The following is a 10285-nucleotide window of genomic DNA, read 5'->3' on the forward strand; positions in this document are numbered from 1 at the left end:
TAATTAATCAATATATTACCTAAGTTAGATACTATTTTATAAGCTAAAAAATTATTGGAATCTAAAGTAGTTTAATAAAAATTTATAAACTAGTTTCTAAATTGGCTTCAAACATTAATTACAAAGGTTTTAAATACTAAACATTTTAGATTCTAAATTAGTTTTTATAGTGACTAATTTATAATTTAAAGTAATTAGTAGCTAAAAACTCTGTAGCTAATATTAAATACCAATTTAGAAACTAGTTTATAATTTTTTATTAATACTTGAAACTACTTTTTTTAAAGCTCTCATGTTAGGCATCACTATGAAACTTGACATCTCATATGCCACCACATGAATAAAGTATTATTAAAAAAGAAAGAAAGGTAATACAAGCAAATATGGGGAGACTAGATCAAAACTCACATATATATATATATATATATATATATATATATATATATATATATATAAAGAAACTAACAAAAGTGATACTTAAGTAATCTATACCTATTAATAAAGAATTCTAAGAAAAGACTAGATGGAAATCTATTATACCAATAAAATTGTTCTTTATGAATAAACCCTAAGTTAGCAAGTTTGTCAGCACATGTATTCCCTTCACGAAAAATGTGAGAAATCCTAAACCTGATTTCCCCATAGTAATTAAGACATTAGTCCTAGCAGTAAATGCAGCACAAACCAAGGCATAATCACATTCAACCCATAAACTAGTAAGACCCCTCTTTGGAGCTTCTTCAACAACATCTATAACTCCATAAAACTCAGCAACCAAAGCAGTCTGAATATCAAAGAAAGCATAAAATCACCAATAAACTCCCCCATACTCCCACGAAAAATACCATCACAAGCAGCAAGACTAGAAGAACCCACCACCAGTGTTAATTTTAATCCAACCTAGTGAAGGAAACTCCCATATAATAGGAAGAGGATGAAGAACTTTGCCACCACGAGTATTAATATAAAAAAACTTAAGCACATTGAAATCAAACATATCATTCCTCATTGAGATTTTAGATGAATTACCCACTAGGAAAGTGAAATATTTAATGGTATAAATGGCCCTGGAAAAATCAATCTTAACTTGAAATCTAGCATAATTTCTCATACTCCATGTCATCCAAATAGAAAAGGTTATCACAACAAGTTTAATGAATTTAACCAAAGGACTGCCATCACTCTTAATAAAAGAAAGAAGATAATCCACATTAGAGAAATGAGAATTAGGAAAAAAAATTTGAACCCAACTCCAAATATGCAATGCAATAGAACATTCAAAAAATAAATGTTGAATAGATTCTTCCTGCTTTTCACAAAGAGTACACATAGAACATATATGTAAACCTTTGTGTTAAATGTGCTAATACGTAGGAAGCCGCCCATGAAAAACTTTCCAAAGTACTAGAGTTTTGGAAGGAGGAATATATGGAGACCAAATGATTTTACCCCAACCACAGGGAACTCTTGGATCCAAGAAAAATTTCCTAACAAATTTGAGAGTGAAATGACTAGAGTCTTCCAGAATCCAATTAGGAGTATCATGTTCCTGCCTAATCATAATATGTTCAAAAAAACGATTCACCTGTTGTAAAGGCTAGGGAATAATCCAATCACGACCACCCCAGAATTGCGAAACTGTAGTCATCAGGATTCTAGAACCAACAAGTACCCCTTTAATGTTTGATAAACAAGGAGAAGAACAACATTTATCATTCCATAAATTAATAACAGTACTTGTATCATCAGTCCAAGAGGTATGTTCAAGAATAGTGTCATAAAAAATTTTAATCTCAGGCCAAATAGAAGAGGATCTATAAGCCAATCGAAGCTAGTACCAAGATTTAAGGACTCTGGCTTTCAAGAGAAGAGACCAAGGATTATTACTATAAGCAAAATTCCAAGTAAGCTTAAGAAGGTAAGCATTATTTTTGTGTTGGAGGCTATTAACCTTCAAACCTCCATTATCAAAAGGAGAACAAATCTTAGCCCAATTAACTGTAGCTATACCTTTCTAAATAATATCACCAGTCCAAATAAAACTTATACTCCACTACTCAACTTGCTTAAGAATAGAAACAGGCCATTTATACACATTAAAACTATAAGCTAGGAAACTAGTAACCACAGTATTAACCAACTAGATTCGACCCATCATGCTAAGAGACTTCCCTTTCCAAAATGCTAGCTTCAATTTGACTTTATCAGCCAAAGGTTGAAGAAACATGCGCTTTGGAGCACCAACGAAGATGGGTACCCTTAAAAAGTTAAAAGGTAAAAGACTATGACTGCAAGAAAGATGACGTTGAATTTTGGTAACGAATATTGCAGAAGTATCCATGGTGAAAAAGCTACTTTTAGAATTGTTAACATACTGACCAGAAAAATCATCATATTTTGAAGAAAAATACTCAAATTTTTAAGAGACTTATTATTTGTCCTATAGAAGACAAAGATATCACCAACATATAAAATGTGAGAATGAGTGATATAATAATTAGGGCTAGCCATATGCAAATTCCTCTTATCATTCACAAGCTTAGAAATGACTCTGCTTAAAAAAGCAGGGAGATAAAGGATCACCTTGTCTCACTCTACTACAAAGAAGAAAAACCCACAAAACTTCCATTTACCCCAATAGAAAGTATAGCTAAGCAAAAACTTGTACTAATCCAACTGACAATTGAAAGATGGAATCCAAAAAGTGTCAAAACCGAAAATAAGAAATTCCAACCTAGAGTGTTAAATGCTTCATGAATATCAACTTTATAAGCCACATTACCTCTTCTAACCTTTTTAGAAAGCATGTTAATAGCTTCATAAGCAATACCAATACAATCATGAATCTGTCTACCCTGCACAAACTTATATTGATTAGGAGAAATGATTCTAGAAGCCACCATAGCAAGCCTATATGCCAGTATTTTGGAAATGATCTTAAATTTGAAATTGGCAACAACAATGGGTTTGAAATCTTTAATGGAATCAACACCTTGAATCTTAGGAATGAGGGAAACCACATTACTATTCATCCCAGGAAGAATCCAATTTTGTTTTAAAAACTGTTGAACAACATTGCAAACATATATCCCAATAATCTCCTGGCATGAATGATAAAAAAACACCACCAAAACCATCAGGACCAGGAGCACTATTACCATTAAGATTAAAAATAACATTCTTGATTTCCAAATAATTAGGGCATTTAATCAACATAATATTCTCCTCATAGGAAACCAAGGCAGGAATATAAGTACCAATAAAATTTTCCATATTAGTTTAATCTAAGCATTAGGATTAGAATCAACATAGAGATTTTTTATTAAAATCCTAAATATGATCCTCAATGACCTTAGGATCCTCAATAACACCATTATCATTTCGTAATTTATGAATCCCACTAGAATTATTTCTTTTTTTACCACAACATGGAAAAAAGCAGTATTTATATCCCCATCTTGGCCTTCTCTTTCCAAAACAAGTATTGACAATGAAGGGCATGATTAAACTTCTCTTTAGCAATCTTTTCTTAACAAATAAGCATATCAAGAAATAGAGAACTAGCAGTCTCTAAACTTTGTTGAATAGCAAGTAGGGAAGTCTGCTTAAGAGTCACTTCATTTTGAACCTTACCAAAAGAATTTTTATTCCAGCTTTTGAGCTCAATTTTCAACATTTTCAATTTATGTTGCAAAATAAACATAGGACAACCAACCATAGTATTTTTCTAAGAATCATGAATAAGCTTCATAAAATATCTATCCTGAAGCCACATATTAAAGAATCGAAAAGTGCTAACCTTATGTAAAAAATTACTAGAAAGACTAACAGGAATATGAGATTGATCAGAAGTTTTTTTAACAAGAACTTGATAAGTACAGAGGCCCATTCATCTAGACACTCTTCATTACATAAAGCTTTATCAAGCTTTCTATCAATTCTCTGTAACCCTCTTCTCCCATTACTCCAAGTATAACAAGGACCAAAGAAAGACATACTAGTAAGATTATTATTATTAATCCAATCAAGGAATTCATTACAAGAAACCTGATTAGGAGCAACCCCACCTTTGCAATCATCAGCCGAGAGAACAAAATTGAAATCTCCCAAAATGCACCAAGAGCTAGTGAAGAAACTAAGATCCCTCTATAAAAGTCTTTTAACTGAGTAAGTGTTAGCTCCATAAACCCTAGTATTATAGATACCAATATCTTTTTAGTTTATAAAATAACATCTAACGTTGTAAGAAAAATTTTCACTTTTGCACGCCAATACGAGTCTTTGACCATGATGGATGGTGAGAGTGTTGATAATATGTTTAGAAGAATACAAGTTCTTCTGCACAGGATAGAAGTTCATGGACAAAGCTTCTCTAAGGCTCAAATCAACCTAAAGCTACCGGATAGCATGCCAAAGGTGATGGTGGATCATCCCAGCCACCAAAACAACCAGGCTCAAAAGAGAGAAAGTTTTGATCAAAAGTTATTTTTCTAGAGAATTATCCTTCTCTAGCCTTGTAAAAATTGTATAAAGTAAATAGGATTTCAATTCCAGTCTTTAATTTTTGTATAGAAATTTGGGCCAATTTTAAATTTAGGAGAAAGAAGCTTGAAGGGAGCACATTTGGCATCCACCTAGGCACCACATGGACACCTACATGGCCTCATTCCCTTCCTTTTACCGAAGTGACTCTTCTTTTCCCGTCTTGAAGGCTTGGGCACCCAAATGCATGCCTTCTCCACTCCCTTATGCCACATGTCCATTTCCTAATTGAGAGCTTTTAAAGACATGGATTGCCACATGGTAATTCACCAATGGAGAGTTTTTAAGTTGCCACATAACACTCTATGAATGGAAATTTTTTTAAAGTTCTAATAGTCACTTTAGGAGACTTCTAAATCTATAAATAGAAAGCTTCTTTTGTGTAATTCTTATACTTGAATTGAGTAATGAATTTATGCCAATTTGGTATTAGAATTTTCTCTCAAGTGTCAATTTCTTTTTCTCTCACTCTCTAAATGTAGAAGCCTTAGAAATTTCTAGAAGGTTGACCTAACCTTTTTCCTAGCACATTTCTCCTACAACACTCCAAAACCCATTCATTCTTACCCTTTGTTGATCAATTCTTCCACTGCCATGTCTTATTTATCATAATCATCCAAAATTGAAGAACTTATGGAAGGTACAAGAAGAAAGGGTAAATCCTTTTACAAATTATTCTACACCAATTCTGATGGAGTTCTCCTTTGCTCCTCTTTAAGTTCTTTGGTTTAGAATGAATTGGATAAGTGTAGGAGATATGGCAGCGAAAGAATATGATCAAAATGGGTAAGAAATGGAATGCGTTTTTGAGTGTTGTAGGAGAATGATGCTAGGAAGGAGGTTAGGCCAACCTTCTAGCTTTGTCTCTAGCACTTCTCAACTAAAGAGTGAAAGCAAGAGATAAGAGAAACTTAGAGAAGAATTCTGAAATCATTTAGGCATAAATTCATTACACAATCCAAGTCTAAGAATTACACAAGAGAAGTTCTCTACTTATAGAGCTAGAAGTCTCTTAAAGTGACTATTATAACTCTAAAAAACTCTCCATTCACGGAGTTCCATTTGGCAACTTAAAAACTCTCCATTAGTGGATTGCCATATGGCAATCCATGTTTTGAAAAGGTCTCTATTATAAAATGGACATGTGGCACAAGGGAGTGGAGAAGGCATGCATGAGGTGCCCCATGTGCTTCATGAAGAAGAGGAAGAGTCACCTTGTGGAGAAGGAAGGAAGGAAAAATGAAGGCGCCATGTTAGAAGCTTATGTGGCGCCTGGTGTGTGCTATGTAGACCTCCCTTTTGGCTTATCTAAAGTTCTACAATCCTATACTAAAATGGCCCAAATACAAGGCCCAAAATGCCTATACAAAAATTAAAGACTAAAATTGAATGGTGGAATTGAAGAACAAGTGATGAAACATCCAAACAATAAAGGAACAAAGCAAAACAACACAAAAAAAGTTAGAAAATTTGTTTGGAACCGAGCACTTAGCTAGAAAAAAATGTGAGCATTGTTCATGGATCTTTTTGCTCTGCTACCATATGATGCAAGTTGATTCTTGCATGAAATGTTCCAACTTTAATCATGAGGAAGATGTATGGATTATCAAAGGAATTATAGTTTGGATACTTGCACTGATGAAATTGTGTTTGGATGAGAAAAATATGGTGATGCTTAGGTTTTATGGGAGAAGTTTGGCCAACTTCTTGAGCTTCATCTAGGAACCCTTGCTTGAGTTTTCAAGTGACAGTTTCTATAAGTCCTCTAGGTTATTTCTATCATATTCTAGAAATGATGCAAAAATACAAGGCCTAAATGAATTCTAATCTATTGTTTACAAATTTATACTATTTTAATATAGTTTAATAACTAATATGTTTTCTGTACAAATTAAAAGTAGCATTTGCTCTTAGTCGTATGTGTGGTGGTTGTAAGAGTGAGAATGGTCCTCCATCAACATCTTTCGTACCTAATAGGTGATGGAGGACCATCCAAGTCATTACAATTCAGAGCCTAAAAAAGTGATACAACATTTACAAATTTTGGAACTTCTCTCTTCCGAGTCTAATAGAATACTTTTAGGCCTTGTAGTATACAAATAATATAGAATAAAAATATAAACCTAAATAGAACCTTGTTTGTTAAGATATGATAAAAGAGAAGCTTGCAATGGGGTTTAGTAGAAGCTTGGAATGCAAGATAGAATTTAGATGAAGCTTGAATGACAAGCAACCTTTTAACCCGAACTTGCGCCATGCAAGTTAGGATTTGAGTAAATTGCCATGAAAGTTTCCTTATAGTATAAATAGGGCTTCTCCTTTTTATTATTGAGACTTTGATATTTTTTAGTAATTAAATTTTGATTTTATTGATATCCGTATACTCTCTAAAATCTCCTTTGAGTTAGCTTCTCTTAGAAAGCAACTTAGGCATGAGTAGGAGTTAGCCTAACCTCTCCAAACTCTTCTTTCTCACACGGACCAAAACCTCCACCAAATCTTCTCTTTTCCTTGAAAGACTTTTCATTGTTCACTATATCCAATCAACCACATCACACGACATTGAACTTAGGATCTGTGAGCTTATCCATCAAGTGGACCGGAGCAAGATTCTTTAATTCTAGCTAAGTACACAAATTTGGAAAAACAATTTCTCATTAATTATGTGTTCTTCACTGCTTAATTTTGTGTTTTGAAGTGTTTCCACCATTTAATTGTTGTACCCTTGCATTTCAATCGGTTCAATCACATCAATTTTCCTTAAACCGTACATAACAAAGTTTCTACCGTAGGTTGTCACTATTTTTGCTTCTTCTGCAATTTGATTGAGTTTTCTTGCATTTTAATTGGTGAAATTTGTTTAAAATCCTCTAATATTTGGTTTATATCTTTTCCAGTCATGTTATACATCTTGTATATCCAGAATTGTCACAAAACTCCAAAGTATAGTGTTTGACAAAATGCCTTATTGTTGTTTACAAGTTGTTTGCTGAAATGTCTCAATAAAACAATTTGGTGTTGTTTTGTGTATTTTATGACATTAAGCTCATAACTTATTATTAGATCATTGACAAAGCTCCTTAGAGTTAGGTTACTCTTATGTCTTGATTGCTTTTTCTAAAATTTTATTGGATTAACTAGGTGCAGTGTAGCTGAAAATTTAGTCCATAATAACGCTAAACTGCCGAAATTATTGTTATTAATTGGTGCGTTAAGATTTTATGAAAATTTGGATTTGTATTTTTTAATCAATCATTAACACCATGTTAAAAAGGAGCATCCAGCATAAATATACAAAAAATATTATAAATCTCAAAAGCCTGGATGTTCATTACTGGAAAAATTTGACTAAAGTCCGCGGTTGCTCTCGAAAAAAGAGTTATTGTGAATTTTTTAGTATTACGAGTACTTTCTTCTATATCTTAGTTCCATGTGATAAAAAATTTTGAGGCAAAATTCTCAAAATTAAAATTTACATAAATTCTAGAAACCTCACTTTTAGAACATTTCTAGTGCTATTTTTGGTTTATAATCTACTCTTGAACTATTCATAGGAATTGCTTGTGGTGCTATATTTTCTTGTGTGCTTTAATTGTTTGTTTGTCATTTTTTTATTCAATTTCCTTGTAGTTTTGTTATTCCAATTTTAATTTTTGAGTCTAGCTTTCAAATTATGCATTTGTTGCTTTAATTTCTTGATCTCTTGGTGTGTATTCCATGTAAGAGGTGTTAAAACTTTTGGAGATATTGGAGTCATTCCTTCTTGGTGCACTAAACCAAGCTTGAATTGTTGTTGCTAATTTCGAGGCACTTTAAGGAGGCTGGATTCTAGATTCATTACTCACCTCAAATTCCATAAACAAACGCAACATACAAACTTCAAAAGTTGAACTTCTTTTTCACAAACATTTTACATTCTTATTTTGTGTAGTATCACAGAATTTTGTGTAGCTTCCGTAATTTTCATTTACCCACTGTTTGGGAAAATTCTCTAAAGGAAATCCCATTAAACATATAATAGTTCACGTGCTTTAGTGTGAACGTATGTCAAGTGGCTCTAAGTGTCATTTACAGTTTCACTTAGGACTCATCTAGATTTTATTGCTATCATTTACATTCTTGCATCTTTTATTCTTTGTTATTGGTTTTAAGTTTCCATGATACATTAGGAGTTTTTGTGTGTCTAAATGCATAGTAGACCTTCCTTTGGTCTTTAGGGACACCTCACATAATCACACAAGGTCATACAATCTATTTTTTGAAGTTTCTTTAGGGAACATCAGTGAAAGACTATCTTAAGGATCGCTAGCTAGGAAAGACCTGGTACTTAAGTAGTCATAATGACTCTTCTCTCTTTCCTGGGGCTTACTTTAGTGAAAACTTCATTGTTGAACCTTTAAGAACTTCTACTTAAAAAAATTGTGAAAATCTTTCAAAAAAAAATTAGTCAAACAATGAGTGATCATTCACATAGATCTAGTGTGCATGGTAGCTTTAGGGGTTAATGATGTAATTTGTTAATGAGTTTTGCAGGATTTGATGGAAGGTGATTGGCATGACATTTCTAGGTACAAGGGCCAAGGAAGAGGTTAGGCCAACTTCCTTGAGTTTCTAGAATGTAAGTGAGCATCTTAGAAGAGACACTTAGAGAGAAATTTGTTGAGGATTTCTTAAACACAAATTCAATATCATTCAAGTCTAAATTTTTACATGAGTGAAGCCTCTTATTTATAGGATAAGGAGGCTCTCAAGATGACCATTGTAGTTCTAAAATCCTCTTTATTCATAGCATGACATGTGGCACCTAACAATCCTTCCATTGGTGGGTTGCCATGTGCCAATCCAAGACTTTAAGAAGCTCTCCATTGGCATCAAGACAAATGACATTAGGAGGTTGAAGAGGCAATACAAGTGGCGTACAAGGAGTGGACAAGAGGCTTCGAGAAGCATGAACCTTGGGAGAGAAGCACGCCTATTTGGATGCCTTCTTCTTGTCTTTTCAAATCCCAAATTCCTATACTAAATTGGCCTACAGTACAAGACCCAAAATACTATTATACTATTTACATTTTATACAAGACTATAAATACGGTGGCCTAAAATGGAAGATGATCCTCCATCACGATCCGCCTCTAAGGATATGCCCTCAGATGATTTATTTAAGCCACCATGAAAGCAAAATGATCTTCCTCTAGGGTCAAAGATAAACTTGTAAAAACAATCAAAAAGTAAAATGAAAAAAGTATGTACGACAAAAGTAAGAAAAAGAAAAATGGAAGAAATGACCTTTGTTTCAAGGCCAATCCTTACCTAATAAATAGACAAAATGGATCCAAGAAGTACATTTCTTTTTAGTTTTCTGTTTTTCTACCTCATGAATTTGCAAAATGTTGATCTTGTGTTATAAAAAGGAAGTATTCACAAGGTTGTTTAACAAAATCTGGTTTCGTTCCAGACAGAAAAGTTTCTTCAAAACTCCTCACAAGAGTTTTCTAAAGAAAAGAGTTTATTTTGAATGTCTGGTTCAGTTCTAAACAAAGAATTTTCAAAACTTTAGATTATAAAATATCTTTTTCATGAGAAAAATTTTGAGTGTCTTTTAAATTTTTATCATCACAAATGTTTACTAAATTGTTATCATATGAAGGATTGGCAAATTTTCTTGTCATACATGCCTTTAATTCATTTTAGTTTAAAATCTCTTATTTGCGATTAATTCTAACATCATATTGCCTTTGTTTCC

Source organism: Phaseolus vulgaris, chromosome 11, assembly GCF_051622355.1.
Source record: "Phaseolus vulgaris cultivar YP4 chromosome 11, ASM5162235v1, whole genome shotgun sequence".
Taxonomy (NCBI): domain Eukaryota; kingdom Viridiplantae; phylum Streptophyta; class Magnoliopsida; order Fabales; family Fabaceae; genus Phaseolus; species Phaseolus vulgaris.